At 45.4% G+C, this 26,635-nt stretch overlaps 1 protein-coding gene and 1 pseudogene across 1 annotated transcript in view; both read right to left on the bottom strand.

Annotated features, from left to right (window-relative positions):
* KIF3B (kinesin family member 3B) overlaps positions 1–1,691 on the bottom strand; it is a 39,821-nt gene extending 38,130 nt beyond the window's left edge. Inside the window, exon 1 of the mRNA XM_037811823.1 lies at positions 1,581–1,691. The gene's annotated coding sequence lies outside the window, so the exon portion shown is untranslated. The remainder of the gene's footprint in view (positions 1–1,580) is intronic.
* LOC119515277 lies at positions 1,242–17,354 on the bottom strand (annotated as a pseudogene).
* Between the last annotated feature and the right edge of the window lie 9,281 nt (positions 17,355–26,635).

The following is a 26,635-nucleotide window of genomic DNA, read 5'->3' as shown; positions in this document are numbered from 1 at the left end:
AGCCTGGAAGTGACAGAGCCAAGAGTTGAACCCAGGCAGCCTGATTCCATGCTTTTACCCACTAGCTTGCAATTGGAATTGTCCAATGGCACTGAAAGGGCCTTCACATATCATCTAGCCTACTCCCCTCATTTTAAAGACGACGGCACTGAGGGGCAGAGAGGCCCCCTTTTAAATATCCCAGCTCTTTTTCTGAGGTAATTGCTTATGGTCTACACTTTGAATGGTATGTATTTAAATGAAGCTTTATGTGAGATCTTGTTTCCCTGGCCCTGGAAGAAAAGCCTCTTGCCATAGCAGTTAGAAGTAACAAAAGAATACCCTTGTGGCTTCCTAAAAGCCACTGTTAAGAAATCAGACAGACATCATGGTGTGGTGGAGAAAATACAGGATTTGCCTGGAAACATGTCCCGTTCCAAAACTTAATAGCTACACTTCTTGGGCAAGACATTCATGTTTCTGAGACACAGTTTCCTCATTTGTGACATGGGGATGACATCACCACTTCCCTAACAAAGTCTATGTGAAGATTAAACATCCTAAAAAAAAAAGTGCCTTCTTAATCATGTATTTGTAAATAGCTATTACTGCTCTAAGCACTTTCCAAAAGACATAAGGATTCCTTTTTTCTTCTGCAAGGATCAACAAGGTCCAGGTAGGAAATAAGAGCATAACCCCAGTCATAAAAGAAGACTTGACCTCAGGGTTTTGCCAATCAGGGCCACCTGCAGAAGTCCATGCAACCTTCCATGCTCTGAGCAGAAAGGAGGAATAAAACAGAACAGGGATGTCAGCAGCAGGGAGAATACCCATATGAGGGGGCACTCTACACATCTAAATCCTACCTGTGCCAATGTCATCTTCTGGGAGCCTTGCCCATCCCACCTTTCAAACCTCATAATAGCTTGTAGAGCATTTACTAGGTGCCAAGTTAGTTTACATAACCTGTCGCACTAGGTTCCCACAGTGGTCCATTATCCCATTTTACAGAAAGGAAAAGAAGATTCAGACAGATTAAGTAACTTGTCCAAGGCCACACAGTTACTAAGTGGAGATGCACTGAGACTTCAAACTGGACTCTTGGTCTCCGTGCCAGCTGCCCTAAGAATTCTCCCTCTCTTCATTTAGGGCACGTTCACATATACATCTCATCATCTAACCATCGGGAGCCGCAAGTGTTAGAACTCCACTGGACAAAACAGATCAATTGACATCAGAAAGGGAAAGGAACTTGCCCAAGGTCACACAGAGAGCCAGGAGTAGCGCCGAGGTTCGGACCCATGGCTTTCGCTTCCCGCTTCTCTCCGGGGCTGGGGCCCCGACCAAAGCCCAGGGCCCCCCAAGTGGACCCCGATGCCGCGTGTGGCCGGGTCTGGGAGTTGGGCCACGACGCGGCCTGGGGAGAAGGGGCGAGGCTGCCCGGCCAGCCAGAGGATGCCGGAGAGGCAAGGCAGAGGATGCTCCGGCACGCGGGGTAGCAAAGCCAGGAGGCGGAGCCGGCGCAGGCCGCCGGGAAGATCCCAGGCAACTAGAGGGGCTGGGCCTTGCCCTGCGGCTGCCGCGATCCCTCCGCGACTCACCTGCGGCCGGAGCTGAAAGCGGGCGGCGGCGGCGGCGGCGGCGGCGGCGGGGGCGGCGGCAAACCCCGAGCTCAGCCATTCCTGTCTGCCCCGGATGGGGAGAGAGCCTGCCGCTCACTTCCTTAGCAACCCGGTTCGCGACCCACTTCCTTAGCAACCGGCGTCAATTTCAATAACTTTATTGCTACACTGGCAGTGTAAAGGGATAGCTGGCTGGGTGGAGCGCAGCCGGACGGGGCCTGGCTGGCAACTGATGCATAGTAGCTGCCGGACCCAGCTCGGTTCTTTCGCCCACCAAAGGATCAGAGGCACCCCGACGAGGCCTGACTCCATCCGCTGGCTATCTCGTACCTTAGTTGCTCCATTTCTAAAATGGAACGCACCGTTTTGGTCGCGCCAAGAAATTTCAGCCGCCTTTTGATCTTTCCCAAAGCGCTTTCATATCTCCTGCTTGCGTCTCACAAACTGCTGCTGAGCTAGGTACCATTTAGGACCCACCCAGGGACGCAAGCCAGAAACTTAGGAATCATTATTGTCTCTTCTTTCTCTGTCTCCCCCCACATTCCATCAGTCACCATGTCCCTTTGTCCACCACTCAAATATTTCTCCTAGCCATCAACCTTTCTCCATCTTAGGTGCCACCACACCAGGCCAGAGCACCCTCATCTCTAGCCTGTCTGCAATATCTGGCCTCTCTGCTTTTACTATTTTGTTCAGCCCTGACCTGCCAGTCCATTTTCCACAAGGGAGCCAGGGTGATCTTTTTAAAACATAAAACAGATCATGTCCTCCTTCCCACTTAAATCCTTTAGTAGAGTCCCAGAGGGAGCAGCCAGAAGCTGAACATCAGCAGAACCCAGGAGAGAAGGGAGAGGCCAGGAGAGGCTGTCATGTGCTTTGCCATGTAACAGAGGAGCTCAGGACCAAGGATTGCCAGCAGCCAGCCCCAGGACTCCAGTCTTCGGGAAGAAAGCAGTGCCTTACTGATACCCTGATTTGGACTTTCTTTGAAAGCCATGAGCTAATAAATTCCCATTGATTAATTTGATCCAAATACAATTAAGCATGGTATTTGCTTGAGCAGCCAGGAAACTAAAATATAGTCCATGAGTTTCTTCTTTTTCTCCCAAAGGCCTCAGTTTTGAAGCTTTGTATTCAGCCTGCTCTAATTGAGACTAGTGTTCTCAAAGTCTGTTGCACAATGGTCACCTTCAGACTTTCCTACATCCTTCTCCTAGATGGATTCCCTATTCCCTAGATCCCATGTCCTCTCATTGTAGATTTACTCCCTCGTCTCTGTGAATCACAGTTTTCAGTAGATCCCTGATAAAAAGTGTATGGTAGCAAATATGTTTAGTCTTTGTAAGTCTAAATATGTCTTTATACTGTCCTCCATTTGATTGATAGTTTGGCAGGGTATAGAAATCTACGTTGAAAATTATTTTCTCTAAGAATCTTTAAGACATTGCACCACTGTCTTCTGGCATCCAGACTGGAGCAGTCTAATTCCATTCTGAATCCTGTTCCTTTGTATATGACTTGGTGTTTTGTTTTGTTTTTAATCTTTGGAAGGTATTAGGCTCTTCTGTTTATCCACACAGTTATGATATTCCATGATGATTTCCCTCAGTGAGAGTTTTTTACTCTTCATTGTGTTAACTGGGCCCTTTCAATCTAGAGACTTATGTCCTTCTGCCTGGGAAATTTTCTTGTATTATTTTTTTGAAACTTTCCTCAGTTTTTCCCTCTGGTCCCTCTGGAATTCTTCTAGTCAGAGGTTGTATCTCCTGGACTGATCTCCTAATTTCCTCATTGTTTTTCTCTTATTTTCCTTCTTTATGGATTTTTTTGTTCCAGTTTATGGGAGATTTCCTCAACTTTAGGAGCCATCTCTTCTCCAGGAGAACTCTGGGATCAACTTCCAGTTATCAGTGTTCCCCTCTGCAGATATTTGGGTCATAAATTCCAACTCCTGTTAAGCAGTTATAACTCCCCATTCTGTCTCTGTCTTCCAAAAGCTTGCCAAAATCACCAGGCCACTAACAACCCCTCTCCTGTTCCTTGTAACCTTGTGGGTTAATACATTTTTGTTCTATATTGTCATATAAATGGGGTTTAAGGAGAAAAAAAAGATAAATACCTGTCACCAACCCATGCTTAAATGGATATCATTATTGCTTTATAATTTTCAAAAAGCAGATAAATAAAAGGGTATAAACAGATAGTATGGAAAAAAGGAAATAGAGAAAAGCAAAACATGGCTCTTAAATATATGAAAAGATGCCCCTGCTCACTCATAATGAAGCAAACGAAAATTAAAGCAGCAAAGGGATATTTTTTCACTTATGAGAGAGGCAAAAATAAACAAAACTTTGATAATGCACAATTGACGAGGGTCTGGTCCTGAATCTGTCCTTAGCCAGCCGTGTGAAGCTGTGTTTAAGAGTGGGATTATTATTAGCAGTAGTACTAGAGTGTAAGGTGATCAACTCTTCCTGGTTGGCCAGGACTCTTCCTGTTTTAGCACCAAAAGCCCCGCATCCCAAGAATCCCTCTGTCCAAGCAAACTGGAATGGTTGGTCACCGTGGTATGGTGGGTAATAGTTTGAGATATTAACCAGTGTGTTTCTATTTTAGGCATTTCCTTTCCTTGCAGTGACCCCCTTTCCCACTCAACCTCTACTATGGGGCTTTCAGTGCTCAAGAAAGAATTCTGTCAGCAGAGAAGCAGAGAAAGGCTTCCTGGGTCCCAAAATCTTAGACCAAGAGGAGATGCAGGGAATGGAAGACGTCTTGACCAGTCAGAGAAAGGCTTCCCACCTCCTGATGTTGGAGATTTGCAAGTTTGAAGGAGGAGAGAGGCAGTGTGATAAGGGGGAAGAGACAGGTGGGGCTGGGACCAGGGGTCCCAATCTGCAGACGTCACATGAGCTGTGGCAGAGACAACCTCTCCCACCCCCACTCCCCAGCCTCTGCTAGAGCAAACTCCAGCCTAGAAATTATCTGGTCCAAGTCCAGCAACCACCATTGTGTCCATCAGGGGTCTTCATCTTTCGCAAAAGAAACCAATTCTGACTAATGGTAGCAGAAAAGTAATTTATTGCCAGGGACATTCACAAAATCACCACAAAGTGGACAGGAAGGAGAGAGGCTTGATCATATGGGACCATATGCTGTTAAGCCAATCTGGTAGGAAACCGGCTGCCCCAGCTTTCACCATGGACATCAGGCCACGGGCACTGTCTCAACACCGCTGTCACCTCCCTCCAGTAAGAATTCCCCACAGTCTCAGCTTCTTTGTAACCCAAGCTCTGATTGGTTGACCCTTAATCATATGACCATCTCCTAGCTGCAGTGGAAGCTGTAGAGGCAAACACCTGATCTTTTGGCTTCTCTGATGGGAGACAGCTCTGCCTTTCATTCACATAGGAAGGAGGTTCCAGTGCTATGCAGGAAAAAAATTCCCACTAAAACCAACATCCCCTTTGCCAAGGAGCTCTGCCAGTCCTTCTCCTCGCTGAGCTGAGTGGAGTCCCTCTCCATTACCCATCATCCCCCAGCCAGAATGAAGCCCAGTGTGTCATGAAACTTTGCTCAGTCCCCATCTGACCTATCCAACTTACCAGCAGGTGCTCCTTAAATGGTGGGTCTCTTTCCTTCCTTTCCTGGGTGGGGGAGACCAGTCGGCATAGAGTCCTCCAGGGAGACAATAACTGCAAATATAAGGAATCCTGCCAGTAAAAGAGTTCCCAATTCTTGGAAATATAATACCATTTGGGGAAGAGGGCTAAAAAGGGGTTGTGAAAAAGACTGTGAGGAGAATAATTTATTGGAATGCAAGGAGGTGGCATCCCAGAACCCCTTCCAGGAAGAAACAAGATGCTGGGCTTGGACCAAGGCCAAGCACCTGAGCCCCGCTTGGCTGAGTGCCCAGGTTCAGTCTGGATGAGGCTCTGGGAACTGAGGGAGGCTCTGAGGGCTGGGAATGGAGCTAATGGCTTCTAAATTCACATCTTGGATGTTTTCTGAAGAAAGCCCGACAGGAGTTGGCTGCTAAGTGCTTCCTCCTCAGGCACTTAACTGGCAGCATGACCTTGGGCAAGTTACTTCGGCCTTCTAGACCTCATTTCCCTCCTTGCCTCAGGGCTCTCACCTGCTGGGTTGCAGCGAGAATTTACCCAGATAATGGATGTGAGACTGTTCCAGACTGCAGGACATGGAACAAAAGTGAGGGATAAGGAAAACAAAGATGATTAAAATCTTAGATCCACAAAGGGTTCAAGGAATGTGTCCACGTCACCTGGTGACAGACAGGACTGGAGCCCAAGTCCCAGTACTGTATCTTTGTCTTACTTATTTGTATCCTCCTTGCTTAGCACAGTGCCTGGTACATAGCAGCACACAATACACTTGTTAAAAATATATCTAATATTATCATCGTTCACTTCTCAAATTAGCAGATTTTTAAAAGCATAATACTCAATGTTGGCAAGGATGGCAAAGAAACACTTCCATCCCACTGCTGATGGTAGTGAAAGCTTGGCACACATTGTGAGGAAAACTAACATTATGACTAAGAGCCATTTGAGTCAGCAATTCCACTTCTAGGAATCACTTCTGAGAAAATAATGAAAGACGCTCCCAAGGATTTAGACACAGGTTTGCTCATCCCAGCTTTATCTCCAACAAATGCTATGACCAACATTAGGGAATGGACAGGTAAACTAAGAACGTCAGTAAAAGGCAATTATATGCTGCTACTGCAAATGATGCTTTTGAAGAATATCCATTGATATGGGGAAATGCACCTGAAAATATAAACAGGAAAGTAGGGTATCTATATCCATTTAGAAAGTTTGTTGGTTTGTTTGTCTTGTTGTTTGTTTGCATCTATTTTATTTGCCAGAATCCTTTGGCCTCTTGCCAAGGACTGATAACTGCATCTGCATGTCCCATCAGGAACACTGGTTTCACATTTATCATTTTGGTGGCAGCAATTTTTTTTTATTGTGGTAACACATCTACAATACAAAATTTCCCATTTAACCACTTTCATGTGTACAATTCAATGATATTAATTCACAATGTTGTGCTACCATCACCACCATCTAGTAACAAAACTCTTTTATCACCCCAAATAGAAACTTTGTACCCATTAAGCAGTAACTCCCCATTCCTCTGACCCCCGACATCTGGTAATCTGTAATTTACTTTCTAACTCTATATATTTGCTTATCCTAAGTATTTCATATACGTGGAACCATACAATCTTTGTTCTTTTATATCTGGCTTATTTCACTCAACACAATGTCTTCAAGTTTTGGTCCCTGTTACAGCATGTATCAGAATTTCACTCTTTTTTATGTCTGAATAATATTCCATTATACAGATAAACCGCATTTTGTTTATCCATTTATCTGTTGTTGGACATTTGGGCTGCTTCCACCTTTTGACTATTGTGAATAATGTGACTTTTGTGAACAGTGATGTCCATTAGGAAAAATTTTAACTGCCCCAAGGCGGAAATCAAGAAAAAGTCTCTTTTCATCCTTCTCCTTCACCACCCTCAGCAAGTTGTCCTTGCACTTCTTGTCCTTGCACTTGTCACCTCATGGTTGCAAGATGGCTGCTCCTGGCGTCACACATCACGCCAGCATCTCAGGCAGGAAGAAGCAGGGGCAGGGGCTTGGTCATTATGAGGCTCTGTTCTTCTACCCAGACTTCCAGAAGCCCACCAGACTTCCTGCTCATGTTTCATTGCCCGGAACTGGGCCACGTGCACACCTCCAGTGCTGTCCAGTAGAACTTTCTACAGTGGTGGAAAGGTTTTTTATCTTTCCTGTCCAATATGGAAGCCACTAGCCACATGTGGCTGTTGAGCACTTGAAACGTGGCTTGTGCAGTTGAGAAACTGCATTTTAAATTTTATTTAATTTTGATTAACTAAAACTTAAATTTAAAAAGACACTTGCAACTAATGGCAACTGCATTAGACAATGCAGCAATACAATACAGGAGGAGAACAAGATCAGTATCGTTGGCTCGGACCAGTCACGATTCACCTCCCAGTACAGGATGAACCATCCCTGAGACTAAAATGAACCTACCCCAACCAAAAACAAAACCAGGGTTTGTGAACAGGGAAGAAGGGGGTGTATGTATTGAGTAGATAACCAATAGCACATGCCACAGATTTGCTACTCTAGTTACCATATGAACACATATTTGATTTTTTTAAAAGTGCATGTGTGTGCATGTGTGTGTTTGTATGTGTGCATGTGTGTACAGGTGTAGGAAAAAAAACGGAGGGAAATACATCAAATATTTACATTGTCTTTGGGTACTGGGATGATAGCTGATTCTTATTTACTTATTTTCTGAACTTTAAATAATAAGGAGAAATTATGTTTATTGTTAAACCAAGTAGCTCTTTCTGGTCTTAATGAAACCCATCATTAGCAGCCCCACCACCCTGGTCCTGGTCATGGGGATTACGTTCCTGGGTCATCACCACCTGGAAGGGCATGAGGGTCCCTCAGGACACAGTAACTTCCCTTTCCCTAACCTGAGCTGCAAGGCCATTTCTGGTGTCTTGGGCTCACCCAGACTTGGGCTGGGCTCAAAGCTGGCATCTGACATGGGAGAGGTCAACCCGTTAGGAAATGTTTACTGAAATAGTTTTGTGCAGGGCATCACTTTAAGAGCAAAGAGATCCCTGGAGATGGCTATGACATGGAGTTTGCACTGGGCTGGGACTCTGGAAGATTGGAGCTGAATCCTGGATATGTCAATTCTGCATCCTCGGGAGAGTTGCTTTTCCTCTCTGAGCCTCAGTTTCTCCATCCACAAAATGGACATGACTCCTGCTGGATGAGCTCACAGAATTCCTGTGGGGGAGATGATAATTAAATGCTGCAGTTAAATGCTTCAATACTCAGAGGCCATACAGGCAAAGCGTGCAGATTATTCTAAAGGGTCTCTAAAGATTCCATTTGTAACTGGGGAGCACAGAGCAGGAGAGAATCACCAGATTTTGAGCCAGGCAGATCTGGGTTTGTGTCTCAATTCTGTCATTGACAAACTGCAGAGCCTTGGGCAAGATGCTTGATTTCGCATAGCTGGTAAGTGATGGGCCCAAGGGGCACAATGTGGTATAAAGTTTATGACCCAGATTGAGACCCAGCTCTGCTATTTATCAGCTGTGTGACCTTTTGGCCTTTCCCAAGGATCATCAGAGTGCGAAAGAAATTCAAAGACCTATTCTTGACCAGTAGGAAAGTGGGATCAGGGGATGAGAGGCAAGAGAGAGCACATGGGTTAGGGAGGGGATCTTCAGACACAAGGTGGTGGTCTGGGGTGAGGAGACCAAGAGGGGAGGCAACTGGGAGAGCTCCAAGTCCCCAAAAGGACATTTATTGAGTACTTACAATGAGTCAAGCATGTCAATTCTTATAATCACTGTATTATGAAGATACTATTAACATGCCCATATTACAGAAGGGAAAACTGAAGTTCTGCTCAGTAACTTGCCAAAGTTTCATGGTTAATCTATGGTAGAGCTGGAATTTGAACCCAGAGCCCACACTCACCTCTGCCTAAAGCCAGGTAGCACGGCTCACTCCCTTCACCTCTTTCAAGTTCTCTAAATATTGGATGCATCTCTAGGGCAGAAAGATGAAAAAAATATCCTCTTCTCTCTGAGGGCTCCTGGACTCATGGAGAGGTGGCATAAACACAACTCTGATTTGAGACAAGGCCTGCAGAAGCACGGTAACCACGTTTAGAGGCGTGCAAATGGTGATAATTCTCTGGTGATTCCTCTCCCTATCTTCCCGCACAACTGCCCTGTTCACAACTCTGATGGCGCCCCATTCCCCAGAGGAATAGGTTGTCCCCCGCCAAAACCAGGCCCCAACCTGTTGGCCGGGTTCCCCCTTTTTCTCTGACCAGATTCCACATGCCTCTGACCTCCCCTCTGCTCCAGCGGTTCTCTTCGCCTGGACCACCCTCACCCCCTGGCCCTTCGCTCCTCGTACACACAACATGTGTCTGTCCTCCTCCCCCTCCCCCTTCACCCCACAGTAAAGCAGGGTCCTGCAAATGTCCTCTCTCAGTTCTATTGTCTCAGTCCTGAAAAAAGGAAAATGCTGTATGTTCTGTCTCCAAAGGGGAAAAAGTGAACTGCACTTTTAACGATTAAAAACAAAGTCCCCAAACCTTGGACTGTACCTTAACTACACTTATCAAAAATTACCTCTGCACGTGGAAGCCCAGGAGAGGTCCTCGTAGTAGCTGGCATTTATTGAGCACTTACTGTGTGTCAGGCACTATGCTAAAGGCTTTATATCCTCTCTTACTTAATTACCACATCTACCTCTTCAAGAGGTAGGAACTATTATTATCCCCATTTTACTGATGAGAACTGAGGCTCCAAACAATTATTCAGAGACTAAGAGGCAGAGCCAGATTCAAAGCCTGTTCTAATCCAACTTCAAAGCCCGTGACTTTGGCTTTATCTGAACTCACAAATGATCTGGACCGTGGGCAGCCTCTGACTGCAGCTGTGATTTGCTTGGCTTGCTCGATGTTTTATAAAATAGAGAATTAGCTGTCAAGTTTAAAAACCAGGAGCTCTTCCTATAAGAGATTGGGATTGTCAGCTTCTCTTGAATTATCTTTCCGAAGACTTGGCCACTCTGGACCTGGGTTCCCATGTGGCAATAATTAGCTGGAAGGAGAAGCAGTTGTCCCCCTTAAGCAGGAAGTCTGCACTCCACTCTGCCTGTGTACCCCCAGCCTGATGCATTTGCTTTCATTGCCTGCCTGGCCATTGGAAGCATTTGAGTTTGTGACTCCTGGGGCCATGCTTTCTAACAGATGGAGCTGCCTTTCAACGTAGTGAGTCTCCTGTCATTGGAGATGTGTAAACTGAGGCTAGATGGCCACTTGGTAAGGATGCTGAAAAGGGACTTCAAGAGGCAGTTGGGGAATTGAGTCAGACCACAGATAGTCCCTTCCAGCCCTGCAAAGTCAAATATTTATTTAAGACTTTACAGCATATATTAAAAAAAGCTAACTTCCCCTCTAGTCTCAACTTGCTGTTTCAACCTTTCCTTTTCCCTTCACCTTGGTTTCTTGATCTATTTATATATTATTAATCATATTATTATACTGTATGATTTCTTATCTCCTCAAATCCCTTTTGCAACAAAGCATGGGGAACAAATAAATCCATAAATAAATATTTACATAAAGGGCTCGGTTTCAAGGGCTAGAAAGAAACAAAAAGAATTAATAGTTGCAACTCCCACGTTATCTTGGTTTCTCTAAGATGATCGGGCCCAAGGAGATAAAGGACTGAAGCACTTAAGAGTCTGGGATGCAGCAGCTGTGAGCAGGTGCCCTGGTGCTCCCAACTGCCTTAGGAAAGGCAGCTCCAAAGTTTTATTTCCCACTCTTTATGCAAAATATATTTTAAATTTTATAACTCATGCTGGCAAGTTTTTAAAAGGGCTGCAGATTCTTGATACTCCTATTAGGAAAAGGAACTGTGTCCTCTTTTCTTGACTCTGGGTAGGTTTGGGGCTGATTTAACCAATAGAGTATTAGAGATTTGGTGCTATGTGACTTCTGAGGCTGGGTCATAAGAAGACATGCGGTTCTGCCTGGTTCTCTTGGAAAGTTCTCTCTCCAGATGCTTCTTCCGGACCACTTCCTCTTGGAACACGGCTTCCGCACTGGGAGGAAGCCCAGGTAGACTGAGAGATCATTTGTAGGTGTTCAGTGACCCTAGCTGAGCCTGGCCTTCTGGTCACCCAAGCCTAGGTGCCAAAAATATAAGTCCCCCCACCCCAGCTGTTTCAGTCTCCCAGACATTATAGAGCAGAGAAAACTTATTCTCCTGGACCCTGTCCAAATTCCTGACCCACAGAATCCGTGAGCATAATAAAAGGATTTCTGTCTTACACCACCAAGTTTGGGGTGGTTTACAGAAAACTTGAACCGTATCCCCCAAAAACACTACAAACAATTCACATCATAAGGAAAAATATAAAGTACAAATGGAAAGTTCCCTTTCACAATTTTGCATTCCACCTCCCCTCCCTAAAATTAAGCACTGTTTACAGTGTATTCTTCCAGATCTTTTTCTACACATTTACATATACATGCACAAATAGAAATATATAGGTTGTGTTTCCTTTTTATTTAAGTGAGATTATAGAAAGAGGCAACTTGCTTTTGTCTATTAATAATATATCTCAGTTAACTCTTCAAATTTACAAAAGAACTGGAATAGGTAATTCATTCCCAGGATGTGGGAGCCATCCTCCAAGGTGGTCCTCAGTGACTGCCACCTCCTTATATTCATATCCTCATACAGGCCCCTCCACTTTGTGCCAGGGATTACCTGTGGGACCAATGGAATATTGCAGAAAGGATGGTATGCCACTTTTGAGATTAGATTATAGAAGATGCTGCGGCTTTTATTTCAGTCTCTCACTCTCTGTCTCTGGATCCCTTGCTCTTGGGGAAGCCAGGTCCGCTGTCCAGAGTGGTTCCACAGAGAGGCCCACATGGAGGGTAACTGAGGCTTCAGGCCGACAGCCATGTGAGGGTACCATTTTGGAAGTGGACCCTCCAGTCCCAGTCAAGCCTTTGGATGATGCAGCCCTCACCAACTTCTTGACTGTAACCTGGTGACAGACCCTGAGCCAGAAGAACCCAGTGAAGCTGATTCCAGATTTCCTGATCCTTAGGAACGATGGGAGATGATAAGTGTTCCGGTTTTGTTAATGCTGCCATTTTGCAAAACACCAGAAATGGATTGGCTTTTATACAGGTGGTTTATTTGGTTACCAAGTTACAGTCTTAAGGTCATAAAGTATCCAAGGTAAGCCATCAACAATCATGTACCTTCACTGGAGAAAGGCCATTGGCATCTGGAAAACCTCTGTTAGCTGGGAAGGCACATGGCTGGCATCTGCTTACTCCCAGGTTGAGTTTCAAAATGGCGTTCTCCAAAATGTCTGCATCAGTTTCCAACGGCCGTCTTCAAAATGTCTGTCCCAGATGCAGCTGTTCGGAAGTCCTTCTGTTTGAGAGCTATTTTATAGGGCTCCAGTAATTAAATCAAGACCCACCCTGAATGGGCGGGGTCCACACCTCCATGGAAATTATCCAATCAGACATTCCACTCACAGTTGATTGAGTCATATCTCCATGGAAACACTCAAAGGATTCCAAGCTAATCAACACTAATATGACTGCCCCCACAAGACTGCATCAAAGAACATGGCATTTTGAGGAACATAATACATCCAAACTGGCACAATAAGCATTTGTTGTTTTAAGCTACTGGATTTTGGGGTAATTAATTATGCAGCAATTAATAAATGTGGTTCAAAAATGTTTTAAGTATTACAAGGAAGATAGCAATCGCTCTCTATCACTCCTACCTTGAACCACCTGGTAGCCCTATTCTCCCTCTTGCTACCCAACTCACAGAAAGTACTTGGGAAATGCTCACAGTAGACACCCCATTGGTCCCCCTCACAGATGGTCTGACCCAGGAAAGGCTGAAGTGGCGCTGTATTCCCTCTCAGTAGCTATAAAATCATACTCCTCTTTCTCTGAAGGAACCAGGCCATTGGCCCTTTCAGTCTAGATGCCATCTTTCTCTGCCAAGTCCTCCCCACATCCTGTCTCAGCTGGGGGTGGGGGCCTCCCCTCCTTGCACACTAGTGGAAAACATTACCTGGCTCTTTTCTTCAACCCACGGAAATCAGATATCAACAACTCACCTCCCCATATCTAGTCCCAGCCCATTTCCCTGCCCTTCTCTCTCACGGGGCCTCACCTTTCATCCTGGCCCAGCGCTGTGCCTTTCTCTCCAGACAGCTCCTTGGGCTTTGGGGTGGAGAGGCTGAGAGTATGAGACTATGATTGATGGAGAAGGGGGTGAGAGGCTGCAAAGAAAACCAGGACCCATACTTTTAAACTAACCTTGATCACCTTGGGAATCTCTGGGCCCATTGGGGACACATCTCAGCCCTTGTCCCCTTACAAATAAAAGATCTGATCCCCCACTCAAATCTTCTTCTTCTAGTGTTAGGTAGGAAGTGAAGTGAGACCATGTAGAAGAAGAAAAATGGTTCCTGGGGGCGGGGCATGTGAGAAGACTGCTCTTTTGCAGGCAGAAAGGACAGAACAGGAGGCTGGTGGCATGCAGGACTCCCTTCTCTCAGACACCTGGGAGGGGGCCCGCCTCTGGTTTTCCATCAGCCCAAATTGGAGGGGGAGGAGGGCAAGGAGAGGGTAAGTGCTCACACCGCACAAGTTTCTATGAGGTCACAGCAAATCCCTCCTTCGAGCCCCAACCCCCAATTTTCAAAAACTGTGCTTGGAAGGGGAGGCTGCAAGATTCTGCCCCCAGCTCAGTATTCCTTTGCCAATCAGGAGGGCTGAGGTAACTTTCGAAGAAGAGTTGGGAATAAAGATGGCATTCTCTGAAGGAAGGCCATGCCTGATGCCCCAGGAGATGGAGCCAACGCCTGCCAAGGAAGAAAAGGACTTTTCCTACCAAGGGGAAACGGAGTATGAAGGGGCCAGAACTTCTTTCCCCTCTCCCCAGTGGGTGGCAGTGTGGGTCTCTGAGAGCAGGCCAGGTGCCCCGCCTGGATGGTACTGGTGGTGACAGGGAAGCAGTTGTCTTTAAGTTGCTCTGTCTCCCGTCTCCCGTCAGTTAAAGGAACACCGGGGTGGAGGGTTGGGATTGCTGTCCCCACCACCCAAGGGAGTGGAAGTGCAGTGGCTTCAGCTATTGCTGTGATATTTGGGAGGCCTGGACCTGGACTTGACCTTGAGCTTGAGCTTGATCCTGAGCCTGGGCTTGAGCCTGAGTCTGGGCCTGGGCTGCCGCTGCTGCTCCTGCTGCTGTCTGCAGTTCTTGTTGGCGATCAGGAGGCTCGTGTCGGCACAGATGTTTCCCAGGGTACGTTGCTGACGTATATGCCCGATGGCGGATGTGCAGATGTACACTTTGGCACGCGAAGAAAGGTGCACTGTGAGTGAGGCTGTGACTATGTGCACCCACTGACAGTTATGGCACTTGAAGGGTTTATCTTTGTTGTGCTGGTGTCTGCTGGACCACAGACTGGAGAGTCGTGTGAAGGCTTTCTCACAGCCCGGGCGTGCACATTTTCATGCACTATCACCAGTGTGAATTTGGGTGTGCTGCTGAAGATGGGAGAACTGGCAGAAGAATTTAGCCCTTGAGTGGATGCAGATGCACTGGCTGGGCCAGGTCTTGGAGCAGTGCAGGCACTTGGGGAGCTTGATCTCGGTGTATGACTTGGAGTGGCTCTGCAGCTCTGACTTTGAGTAGAATGTCAGTGAGCATGTCACCTCCCGTAGGCCTTGCCATCTTTCTGATGGTCATCTTCATCCTCAGGGGAGAGGACAAAAGGGTCATTCATCTCAGGAAGCCCTGATTCCAGTGCATGCTCCTTCTTTCGGCCCTGGGAGGCTGAGGGCCACAGTGCCACCTCTTCCACCACCTCTGCCTCCTTCCTGTGTCAGGGTGGATGCTACCTTCTGGGAGAGGTTGGGAACCACTGACAGGGCTTGTGAGCCAAAGGGGAGAACTGAGCCAATCATGGGAGCTGAAATGGGGAAGGTCTGAGCTGACGAGGTAGTGGTCACAAGAGAGACTGAGGGGGGGTGCAATTATCAAACTTGGATCCTTTGATAGACTCTCTTCTCTTCTCCACCTCTGAAATCAAGAGACGCCAAGCAGTCAGCCCTAGAGATGGCACAGAGACCACCGTGATATACTGGTTAACAGGTGCCTGGCTGGGTGGGGTCAGCTGGTCTGGCTTAGAGTCTGTCCACACTAGTGGCTGAGGGCAGGGACGCTGAAGCAGGCTCCAGCAGCCAGCTGGGGCAGTGAGGTGCAGCCAGCCCACAGCCCTTCTCTGGCAAGGCTGGTCCTCCATCTTGTTGATGAACATCAGTTTCTCAATCTATCCCGAGACTGTTGGGGGATAGAAGTCCAGAAGCATGGGTTAGAATTGAAATGAATTTCTTCTACTCTACCATCCCTCTCTCTCTGCCTCCTGCCATCCTATTCCTTCTACTTTCCAGGGCTCCTGAACTTTCTGGTGGCAACAGCTATGGCAAAGGTGTAAGGGTGCAAGATGGGTGGTGTTTGCTGGGAAAGGAGAGAGATGAGTATGGTGGGGGACCAGGAGGGAGTGAGGGGAGGAGGAAGAGTGCAAGGCAGAGCATGGGCTCACACTTTAGGGTGAGACAGACCCCCTAATGACTTTTTTTTAATGCAATTTTATTGATATATATTTACACAACATATAATCCATCCAAAGTATACAAGCATTGGCTCACAGTGTCATCACATAGTTGTACATTCATCACCACAATTTTAGAACATTTTCATTACTCCAAAAAAAGAAATAAAAAATATAAAAGAAAACCCAAAATATCCCATATCCCTTATCCACCCCCCCCTTATTATTTTTTTTTGACAGTTTTATCCACACACCATACAATCCATCCTAAGTGTACAATTAATGGCTCCTGGTATTATCACACAGTTATGCATTTACCATCACAATCTATATGAGAACATCCTAATGACTTTTTGAGACTCACATTAGTAAATGGATAAGCTGGGATATGAGCCCAAGCCTCCTGTGCTACAGGGCCAGGACAGATACCAAAGTGTCCAGACGCAAGATCAGTGTCTTCTCCCTAAGCCATGTGAAAAACCAGTGATGGCAGACAGTGTAGGGACAGGCACTCAGCTTGGGAGGATGAACTGGCACCATTTCTTTGGGGGGCAATGCGACCATGCCCATCAAAATTACAAATGCACACACCCTTTTGACCCACCAATTCCACTTCTAGAAACTATCCTACTGATGTATTTGCATATGTTCTTCATTGCAGCATTGCCTGTGATGGCCAAGGGCATCAACAACCTAAATGTGTCAAAATAGCTTCAATGGTTTATAGTCCATTAATCTTATGGGATATTATATGGCTGAAAAAGAATGAAAAATCTACATATTTAAATGGGAAAAGCTCTCAAGTATATTATGTGAAAAAGCAAGAGCCAGAACAGTATGATTGTGTGTGTGTGTGTGTGTGTGTGTTTTAAAGGATATATACAGATGTATGCCTAAAGATGGCATAACAAATTTTTGGAAGGCTTACAAGAAACTGTTAGCAGTAGGGAAGGGTCTGCATTGGGAGGGGGACTTATTTTTCACTCTATTTTTGTACTTTTTGAGTTTCTTACCTTGTGCATGAAATTATTTTCAATAAAAATATGAATACTATACTCAGCCAGAGCTCTGCCTTCTGGCCCTGCCCTCAGAGGACACCTTGGGCTCCTTCACTCACAGATGGCTCAGGCAGCCCTGGTCCCTTAGTCCTGAAAAGGCCCTATCCCCACCCTCTCCCTTACTGCTTGTCTCTGACCCAGGAACAGCCCCTAAGACCTGACCTTATATCCTTTGTTTAAAAGCCTCCTCTGGCTCCCCAAGGGCTAGGGCCAAGCCTCAGGCCCTTCACTCCTGCTCAGACCATCCTGACCTCCTCCTGTCCCAGGCACAGCACTGTTCACTGCTCCCCACAAACACAGCTCTTTTCCTGCCTTTCCATTTTACACTCTTTCCCCTCAAAGTCATTTTAAACCCACAGTCAGATTAACCACCCTAAAGCCCAGTTCTGACTGTGTCACTGACCTTGCACCATATCCTTCCATGGCTCCCCATTGCTCCCAGGAATACAAACTCTTTACTTTGGTGTGCAAGGCACTATCTGGTCATGTTCTGAGCCCAACCAAATTTCCAAACTCTTCCTCCAATCCAGCCAAACTAGACAATTCTTCATCCTCAATCTGTACCTTTGCCCAGGCAGTTTCCTCCACCTGGAATTCCTTTCCTTCCTCCCCACGTGTACCTACTGAAATCATACCCATCATTCAACTCAACTCTTGCTTTTCTGCATGAATCCTTTCTGCCAACCAGAAGTTATCTCATCTTCTAGATGACTTTTCTGCATATTACTTCATTAGGTCCATATAAAATAGGAACCTTTATAAGCCAAGCTCTGGACAAGTTGCTGGTATAGGGAAACATGGTCTCTGAGATAGGAAAAGCATGCTCCCTGTTTTTGGGGTTTATCTGGTCTGGCTGGGGAAAGAGATAAGCTAATAACGTCCTCTGATAAGTGACTTGAGAGTCAGCACAGCACAGGGGTTAAGGGCACTCACTCTTGTATCATAATTCCTGGGTTTGAGTTCCAGCTCTGCCACTCTCAAGCTGTGTGACCTCGAGCAAGTTATTTCACCTCTCTGTGCCTCAATGCCGTTATCTGTAGAATAAAGATAATATGAGGACCAACTTCATAGGGTTGTTCTGTGAATTAGATGAGTTATGTAAAGGGCTTTGAAAACAGCCTGGCACATGGTAAACAAGGCATGTTGGCTATTAGGACTATTTCAAATTTGGCTATTTCCAAGTGTGGGAGCTCAGATCTTGAAATATTGGTGAGTAGTTATAAATAGAGGGAAAAGCCTAGGTAATCTCATGGGGGTGTGAGGACTGAGGGCGGAGTGAGTGGACAGTAGTGTATTAGTCAGGGTTCTCTAGGGAAACAGAACCAATAGGAGATATTGGCAGATATGAGATTTTATAAAAGTATCTCATGCAACTGTGGGGATGCACAAGTCCAAATTTCGTAGGGCAGGATGCATGAGTTCAAACTCCATAGGGCAGGATGCACGAGTCCAAATTCCATAGGGTGGGCAGCAAGCTGGCAACTCTGATGAAGACCCTTGATGAACTCTCCAGGAGAGGCTGGCTGACTGAAGACATGAAAATTCTCTCCCTTCTCCCTTAAAAGTCTTCAAGTGATTGGATTAAATCCAGCTGATTGAATTCTCTCTTGCAGAAGGCATGCCCTTCATTGATGTAATCTGCCATAGATGCAATCGTTTGACTGATGATTTAATAAACCAGCCTTCTGGTTTATTAACCAGCTACAAATGTCCTTGCAGTAATGGTTAGGCCAGAGCTTGCTTGACTGACACCTGGACACCATCACCTGACCAAGATGACACATGAACCTAACCATCACAAGTAGTTTCTCTCTTATGGTAATTTCACTATTTATCCCCACCCAGACACTGCAAGCCACTTGGGTCTGAGTTGTGTACAGGGCTGGGCATAAAGATGAGGCCGAGTGAGGGTCTCCCAAACTTCAGGCATTGAAGCCTCCTCTTCATAACTGGTGCCATATTGGAGCAACACCCATGTTATCATTTACTTAATGATTTCCTTTAAACCAACTCACTTCTTGCAACCTCATACATTTCTTAAAAGGAAACTTTAGATCACTTCTGTAAATGGAAAATCCTAAATACAAGACACCCATAAAAATAAACACAATGAAAGAAAAACAATGTTACTAAGTTCCCCGCTAGCATATACCTGCTCTCAATTCCTGATTCTGTGGTCTGCTCTCTGTTACAAGGACAGATTATTAGAAAGTGGCAAGAGAGGTGTTAATGAGGCACCAGCACCAAACTAAGACTTTCTCTTGCATTGTTAGCAGGATTGAGAAAAAAATGAAAAAGAAAATTCTCTCTTTCTGCCAGTGCCCTATACCTCCTAAACCATCTTGTGCACCGAGAGAAGGGAGAACATCCCCCACACTCTAGGGAATGAATGCTTGTTGAATGGTTCAACGTGTGGCTTGTTCTCACACAGGGACGGGGGAGACGGCGGGGAGGTTTCCAGATGGGGTATCTCCCCCTCCACCCCCTTAGGCCCCTCTGGTGGACCCGGCCAGGCTGGCCCCTCCTACCCCAAGGTGGGTGCTGTGCCTGGCTTCTGATGAGTCACTAGGGGAAGGACGAGGTTTCTGGGAAATGCCTTTTGTTCCTTTTCTTCACACTGTTTACCTGGCTATGCTCGGCATCCTGGGCTGAAGATCAATACAGGATTAGATGCAAAAACAAACCAAACCTGCTTGCCCTTAAATAATGTTATTTAAAGAGAAAGGTCCCAATCCTGAAATAAACCAGGTTTCAAACAAAGAGTTTGAATGAATTCTGACAACATAATCCACAGTGCAGGGTTTGCCTTCAGGCTCTGGTTTTCTGTCAACACCACTGAGAATAGAGAGAGAACTAAAGGATCTTTATTTTCAGGCCAATAAAAGTTTATTCTTCCTCCTCCTCTTTTTCTTTTTCTTCTTAGTCTCTAAGCTTCTTTTGAAGGGAACAGAAATTGGAAATGAGAGCTCAGTTAAATCTTTTTCATCCTCCTTCTGTCCCCTCTTTCCTTCCTTCCTTCCTTCCTGCTGCCTCTTCCATACTTCTGGAGGATCTGGGGTGGATCAGGGCAGTGCTGGCAGTCTCGGTTTGTTTGAATACCTGCTTCTCCACTTCTGCCAAATCCACAAATTATCTTCTAGTAGTAATTCAATATTCTTCTTAATTGCCTTTATCTTATGTATGTAAATTTGGCTTCATCCTACAATAAAAACTGTTAAGTCAAAGGGTTTGATAATCTAGTTGTATGTTCCCCCCAGTACACAAGAAGGGAAATCAGCCAATGTTACAATGCAGACTGAACAATGGGCCCTGCCTAAGAGCAGTTTGTTGACTGTGCTTAGTGGAACCCTGCCAGGCAATGTCTTCATGACCCCACAGCATCCCCAGGGCTTGCTGAGAAGGTCCTCCACAGACACTTGCTGGCTGACCACATCCTTCAAACCAGTGCTTTGCAAACTAGCTCCTGGAGAGCTTGTTAAACCTGATTCCTGTGCCTCATCCCTAGAAATTCTGATTCAGTAGATCTAGGGTGAGGCCTGAGATTTTGCATTTCTAACATGCTCCTAGGTGATGCTGATGTGGCTGGCCTGAGGACCATAATGTGAGCAGACTACTGGGCATCAAAATCACTTGTAGGTGCCTGTGAAAATGTAGATTCCTGGGGATTACCCATCAGACACTCTGATTCCTTAGGGTGGGTCCTGGAAATCTGCCTTATCTACCAGCGTTCCAAGGAACTTCGGGGAACCTCAGGGGACTGCCGTTTGAGAAACACTGCCTGAGCCACCATCAGCACCTAACTCGCAGGTGAGGTATAAAGATGTGACGTGATCTGTCTTAAGACCACTAGGCGGCTAGGTAAGACAGGGCAAAATAACACCTCCGTGAAAAATACTAGATTAAAAACCAGAAGGTGACCCAGAATACCGGTTTCAGCGATGCACCAGCAGGACAAGGTCTGCTAGAACCACAGGGGCCGTACACTTGGTGAAAATGGGAGTCTGCATTCTGAAACGAGTGAGTGAGCCAGCTGAAAGACCTGCAGCCACGCTGCAGTGTGGGGAAGCCAGGGGTTGGCATTTGGAGATGGACTGGTTCTTTTAAAAAAAAAAGGGAAAAACCCAGGAGCGGCTGCATTTGCGACAGTGAAAACTGTGCAGTGGAAGCACGGCAGAAGCAGTCTGAGACGGCCTCTCGGTGTCTGGCATGGAGGATAGCTCGCTGCAGATTCCCTCAGGGCCAGGGGAGCAGAGGGGAGAGCCGGAACAAGAAAGAAACCCCGCTGTTTGCAGCCACTCCCCGGCGGGCTGGAGACACTCCTGCCTGGGGCCGTGCCGACAGCCCAGAGCAGCGCCAGTTGTCCCTGAGCTGGGAAGGAGGAACTGTGCGAGGAGAGGAGAGGGGTGGAGACGCCCCGTTCAGCCATCTTTGCATCAGGCTGAGAGCGCCCCTGCACGGCCTGGCAGCCCGGGGCTTCCCTTGAGGGATGGCGTGCACTTGTGACGTAGCATAGCCTTCCCTCAGCAGAGGTCCTGGAAAATCACAGCTGAGAAGGGGGGCCAGCTCGGAAAACCCAGGGACGCTACGTCAATGCCAGTGGTTTGTGGGTCAGCGTCAGAGAGGATCGGGGGCAGAACTGAAATGAAGGCTTAGACTCTTGCAACAGCCTTGAATCTCCAGGAACACGTGGGGGGTTTGAATATTAAAGCTGCCCTCCCTCCCTAGCCACCAGGACACACGCCCCACATTCAGGGCGGACGGCTCCAGCAACACATCCAAATTGAGTTCACCAACTGAACCCCACAAGAATCATTTCCCCACACACCACAAGAACAAAGTTGAGAACTGACTTGAGGGGTATAGGTGACTCACAGACACCATCTGCTGGTTAGTTAGAGAAAGTGTGTGCCACCAACTCGTATTTCTGAAAAATTAGATTGGTATTTTTTTTTTTACATCTTGAAAGAACCTTATCAAGCAAAGCAAATGCCAAGAGGCCAAACACAACAGAAAATCTTAATGCATATGATAAAACCAGATGATATGGAGAACGCAATCCCAAAGACCCAAATCAAAATATCAGAAGAGACACAGTACTTGGCACAATTAATCAAAGAACTACAATCAAGGAATGAAAACATGGCAAAGGATATAAAGGACATGAAGAAGACCATGGAACAGGATATAAGGGACATAAAGAAGACACTAGAAGAGTATAAAGAAGACATTACAAGAGTAAATAAAAAAATAGAAGATCTTATAGAAATAAAAGAAACTGTTGGCCAAATTAAAACACTCTGGATACTCATAATACAAGATTAGAGGAAGCTGAACAAAGACTCAGTGTCCTAGAAGTCCACAGAACAGAAAATGAAAGAACAAAAGAAAGAATGGAGAAAAAAATAAAAAAAATCGAAATGGATCTCAGGGATACAATAGATAAAATAAAACATCCAAACTTAAGACTCGTTGGTGTCCCAGAAGGGGAAGAGAAGGGTAAAGGTCTAGAAAGAGTATTCAAAGAAATTGTTGGGGAAAAATTCCCCAACCTTCTACACAATATAAATACACAAAGCATAAATGCCCAACGAACTCCAAATAGAATAAATCCAAATAAACCCACTCTGAGACATATTCTGATCAGACTCTCAAATACTGAAGAGAAGGAGCAAGTCCTGAAAGCAGCAAGAGAAAAGCAAGTCACCACATACAAAGGAAACAACATAAGACTAAGTTGTGACTACTCAGCGGCCACCATGGAGGCAAGAAGGCAGTGGCATGACATATTTAAAATACTGAGAGAGAAAAATTTCCAACCAAGCATACTTTATCCAGCAAAAATCTCCTTCAAATTTGAGGGACAGCTTAAATTTTTCACAGACAAACAAATGCTGAGAGATTTTGCTAATAAAAGACCTCCCCTACTTCAGATACTAAAGGGAGCCCTACCAACAGGGAAACAAAGAAAGGAGAAAGAGATATAGAGAATTTTAACAGACATAGATAGAACCTTACATCCCAAATTACCAAGACACTCATTTTTCTCTAGTGATCATGGATCTTTCTCCAGAATGGACTAATATGCTGGGACATAAAACAAAAACTCAATAAATTAAAAAAAGAAATGGATATACTCAAAGCACATTCTCTGACCACAATGGAATACAAATAGAAGTCAATAATTTGTGAATTGTAACTTCACTATTTACTTCCTACATGATATAAAATACACAGACTCTAATGACAAATCAGTGGTTTTGAACTCAATGTAAAATAGCTAAGTTTTGACAAGAACTATATAAAGGTGGGGGAATGGAGGAGTATAGGAGCATAGTTTATGTGTCCTATTGAAGTTAAGTTGATATCAAAGAAAAACAATATTGTTATGGATTTAAGAGTTTAATTTTAAGCCCCACAGTAGACACAAAGAAATTATCAGAGAATATGACCATAAGATGAAAAGTAGAGTATGGGTTAAGAGAAATGGGGGAAAGGGCAATGGGGAGTTAAGAAATGAGTGTAGGGTTGCTGTTTGAGGTGAAGGGAAGTTTCTAGTAATGGATGGTGGGAAAGAGATAGCATTACAACATTCTAAATGTGATTAATCCCACTAATGGAGGGCTAGGGAGGGGGTAGAATGGGAAGATTTAGGCTGTATATATGTTTCCACAATTGAGTTAAAAAAAAAAAAAAAAAGGACAGTCTAAATAGACGACAATTGAATGCCAAGGATGACCCTGGATGGGATCTGAGGATGGAGGACAGGAGGCTAAAAGGGACACAGTTGAGACATAGGGCAAAAAAAAAAAAAGGAAATACAGAATGTATGTTTTGTATCAATGTTGACTCTCTAGTACTTCTTAGCTGCATTTAATGGGATTGCATAAAAGAATGTTCTTGTTCATGGGAATTGTATATGTGAATTATAGTGTTTGTTCAAGGATGGGTGCAGCTAGCTCTCATACATTCAGAAGACAGAGCAATAAATGATGGATGATAGATAGGGAGGGAGAGAGGGAGGGAGGGAAAGAAATACCAGTGTGACAGCATATTAAAGTTGGTGGATTGGGGTATCAGGGGAGGGGGATCAGGGTATGCTGGAGTTCTGTGTATCGGGTTTGTATTGTTTTTGCAACTGTTCCTGTAACTTTGAATTTATTTCAAAATAAAATTAAAAAAAAAAAAAAGACCACTCGGCAAGCCCGGGACCACTCCATTCTCCACTGCTTCGGCCCTAAGCCTAGACGTATTCTGGAATTCTTTCTTTCCCTCCCACCCCACGTTGAGTCTGTCAGCAAATCCTGTTGGCTCGTCCTTCAAAACATATTCAGATTTTCTTTAAAAGACTCCAGGCCTCGATGGTTGCTAATGTGCTCACAGACATAGGGGACTGGTGGTTTGATGGGTTGAGCCTTCTACCACAGGACTTGCCCTTGGGAAGACTGTTTATGCAAAAGAGAGGCTAGGCCTGCCTATAATTGTGCCTAAGAGCCTCCTCCCGAATGCCTCTTTGTTGCTCAGATGTGGCCCTCTCTCTCTAGCTAAGCCAACTTGGCAGGTGAACTCACTGCCCTCCCCACTACGTGGGATCAGACACCCAGGGGAGTGAATCTCCCTGGCAACGTGGAATATAACTCCCAGGGAGGAATCTAGACCCGGCATCGTGGGATGGAGAACATCTTCTTGACCAAAAGGGAGAAGTGAAAGGAAATGAAATAAGCTTCAGTGGCAGAGAGATTCCAAAAGGAGCTGAGAGATCACTCTAGTGGGCACTCTTACACACAATATAGACAACCCTTTTTAGGTTATAATGAATTGGTGTTGCTGGCAGTAGATACCTGAAACTATCAAACTACAACCAGAACTCATGAATCTTGAAGACAATTGTATAAAAATGTAGCTAATGATGGGTGACAATGTGATTGGGAAAGCCATATGGACCACACTCCCCTTTGTCTAGTGTATGGATGGATGAGTAGAAAAATAGGGGAAGGAAACAAACAAACAAACAGACAAAGGTACCCAGTGTTCTTTTTTACTTCAATTGCTCTTTTTTACTTTAATTATTATTCTTGTTATTTTTGTGTGTGTGCTAATGAAGGTGTCAGGGATTGATTTAGGTGATGAATGTACAACTACGTAATGGTACTGTGAACAATCGAATGTACGATTTGTTTTGTATGACTGCATGGTATGTGAATATATCTCAATAAAATGAATTAAAAAAAAAAAGACTCCAGGAAGACTTGGGGGTGGGAGTGTAGATGAAACAAGATTGGTAAAATGTTGATAACTGTTGAAACTGGTATGCATTTTGTTACTCACAATTTTTATGCATATTTGAATTTTTCCATAACAAAGTTTTGAGTTCTGTTTTTGTTTTTTTTTAAAGTTTTGACCCAACAAATCCACTTCCGTGAATTCAGCTTAAGGAAAATTTTAGGTACAGAAAAACCCTTATAAATAAAAATATTTTTCAAATGATGATGGTGAAAATTTGGGAAAACATGAAATTCTAATAGGAAAAGGACAGAGAAAATTATGGGACACCCCTCAATGGAATTTCTTATTAAAAATGTTTATTCAGGCAATGTGCTAACATGGAAAATACATGATAATACACTATTAAGTAAAAAAAAACACAGGATATTAAATTGTATATAGTGTATGATTAAAACTATACAGACATATCTTTTAAAAAGACTGAAATTTAAAAATAATTTTATATATCCAGGATTGGCCCACTTCCCACCAGCTTCAATGCAGCAGCCTTTGCCTGGGCCCTGTCTTCTGCCGCCTGCATCCCTGCCCTGCAACAACTCAGCACAGAAGGTCCCCTCGGCTTGACCCTTCCTGCTTTCTGCCTCTTCTCCACGCAGCAGCCAGAGGGGTCCTTCAAAAATGTAAATCAGACCGAGCCCTCATCTGTTTGGAACGTACAAAGGCTTCCCATGTCTCTCTGAGTGAAAATCGTGGTCCTCCAGGCAGGACGTCCACTGGGCCGGCTCTCATCTGCCGTGGCTCTATTCCCTGCCTCGCCCCTGCCTCCACGCTGGCCTCCTTACTACTCTTCAAACGCAGACGCCAGCTCCAGGGCCTCAGCACTTGGCGTTTCCTCTGCGGGGCACGCCCTGTCTCCAGACATCTGAAGGAGCACCCTCCCCCGTTAACGGCAGCTCTTCAGAGGCCTTCCCCCAGCTCCTCATCTAAAACGCACTGCCCCTCTCTAACCCCCATTCCCTTCATTTTTCTTCATAGCACTTAACACCTCCCACACTGCCATATTTGTCTCCTGCTTACTAGAATGCCAATTCCTTGAGAATAAAGAGTTTGTCTTGCTCTCTGCTGTATCCCTAGTACCTGCTGAATGAGAGTTGAACTCAACCACTACCCAAGGGAACTGTAAGTGTCGTGTGGGCTTTCTGTTTCTTGGGTGACCTTCTCCTCCCTGAAACCTGCTGCCAAGGGCAGGCCCTTAACAGGTGCCCAGTGGCAACAGAGATGGCTAGTCATTTTTCCATCACAGGCCTCTGTGGCACACAGTGCAAACCGCATTCTGGAGCTGGAGGCAGCAGGGCACGGTGGCTGACAGACAGGCTTTGGGAAGACAAACCCTGGCTTAGCACTACCAGCTGGGCAGCCAGGGGCAAGTTACGGAATTATCTGAGCATTAATTTCTCCCTGTGTAGAAAGG

Source organism: Choloepus didactylus, chromosome 19 (genome assembly GCF_015220235.1).
Source record: "Choloepus didactylus isolate mChoDid1 chromosome 19, mChoDid1.pri, whole genome shotgun sequence".
Taxonomy (NCBI): Eukaryota; Metazoa; Chordata; class Mammalia; order Pilosa; family Megalonychidae; genus Choloepus; species Choloepus didactylus.
Note: the sequence above shows the minus strand (reverse complement) of the source record. Positions and strands in the feature narration are given on the sequence as shown.